Raw genomic sequence first — 2,016 nt, forward strand, 5'->3', positions numbered from 1 at the left:
CAAGATGGGGAGGAGTGTGGGTGTGGGGAGAAGACCTCGTTGGATGTAGCTGGGGAGGAATTGGTCTGCATCTTATGTTTTGGTAAAGGATACGAGTTTGCACATTGAAAGGGAAATTAACCAACCACTGCAAAAAATGTCCACGTTCTGGTTTTTGTTGCATGAAGGTGTATAAACGAAGGAGGCAGCAGCAAATACATCTTTCTTTTTCGGAATTCCATAGCCAGACGCCTTAATCCCTTGAGAGGGCGGCCACAAGCAAATCGCCTCCATGTCGCCCTGTCCCCTGCCATTTCGCTGCCCTCCCCCCGCAGCCCACAGCCCCCTCTCTCATATACCTCTCTGGCTTTTCGAACTTATGTATGTACCGTGTTACAGGATGAAATTTAGCGAGGATACAATTTCCAGTTTAGAAGAAAGAGAAGAGTGGAAGAGGGAGGGAGTGTGAGAGGAGGGGGAAGAGATGGGGGGAACTGGGAGGGGGAGTGAGAGGAGGGGGAAGAGATGGGGGAACTGAGAGAGGGAGTGAGAGGAGGGGGAAGAGAGGGGTGGAAGAGGGAAGGGGTGTGAGTGGTAGGGGAAGAGAAGGGGGGAACTGGGAGGGGGAGTGAGAGGAGGGGGAAGAGAGGGGTGGAAAAGGGAAGGGGTGTGAGAGGAGGGGGAAGAGAGGGGTGGAAGAGGGAGGAGGAGTGGAAGGAAGGGGAAAGGGGATAATATCAACAGAGAAAGAGAGGAGGGAGAGGGAGAGGGAAGAGGAGAGGGGAAGGGGAGGCGGGAGGGTAGAAGAGAAAGACAATCAACACAAAGAGGAACAGAGGAACGGGAAGGGGGAAGGGGAAGAGGAGAGGAAAGAGGGGTAAGGAAGAGATGAGGGAGAGAGGGGAGGGAAGAACAGAGTAAAGAGATAAGGGGATGGGGAGGGACACTGAGGGGAGGGGGGAGGGAAGAGAGAAGAGGGTAAAGGATGAGATAAGATGGAGGGGAGGGGGAGGGGAAGGGGAAAAAGAAGGGGAGGAATGGACATAAGAAAATTAATCGATTTGAGAGAGAGAGAGAGAGAGAGAGAGAGAGAGAGAGAGAGAGAGAGAGAGAGAGAGAGAGAGTATACATATGAAAGAATGAAAAGACCAAAAATGAGATCAAGAAAAGAATGACAAAGAGAGAAAGAGAGAGGGAGGGGTAAAGGGGAGGGGAAGGGAGGGGAGGGGAGGGGAGGTAATTGTTGCAAGGTGGGGGATGACACCTAATGCCAGGGGTGGAGGAGTGGGGGGAGAGAGAGAGAGAGAGAGAGAGAGAGAGAGAGAGAAATAAACACGGAAAGGAGATTGATGTGCGGATTAAGATTAGAGGGAGGGAGGGAGGGAGGGAAGGGAGGGAAGGAAACAAGGATGGATTGATAGAGGATGAGGGATGGAGGGATGTCGATTATGGGATGACAGATAAGGATAAGAAGGGAGGAACTGGAGGAGGGATTAAGATAAGGAGGGAGGGAGAGAGAGAGAGAGAGAGAGAGAGAGAGAGAGAGAGAGAGAGAGAGAGAGAGAGACAGACAGACAGACAGACAGACAGACAGACAGAAGGTGAGTTTGTGTAAGTGTGAGGGGAATGTATAAATAGGCGTGCTTTGATCAGTGAAAGGATGTGTATGTGTGTGTGTGTGTGTGTGTGTGTGTGTGTGTGTGTGTGTGTGTGTGTGTGTGTGTGTGTGTGTGTGTGTGTGTGTGTGTGTGTGTGTGTGTGTGTGTGTGTGTGTGTGTGTGTGTGTGTGTGTTTGCGGTCTCGGTCCTGGATGCATTTCGGTCTGGTTAGAGGTCCCGTTTCCTTCTTCCCTTTCCCCTTTCCCCTTCTCCCTTCCCCCTCCCCCTCCCCTCTCCCTGAGACAGTTTGGTCAAGGGAGTGCATTTACGATGGGGATGGGGGAGGGAAAGGGAGGAGGGGAGGGAAATGGGGAGGGAGAGGGAGAAGAGAAGAGAAAGAGGAGAAGGGGAGGGAAAGGGAGGGAGGGAAAGGGAAGGG

This window comes from Coenobita brevimanus, chromosome 69 (assembly GCF_032717465.1).
Source record: "Coenobita brevimanus isolate Jiangsu-jjx chromosome 69, ASM3271746v2, whole genome shotgun sequence".
Lineage (NCBI taxonomy): Eukaryota > Metazoa > Arthropoda > Malacostraca > Decapoda > Coenobitidae > Coenobita > Coenobita brevimanus.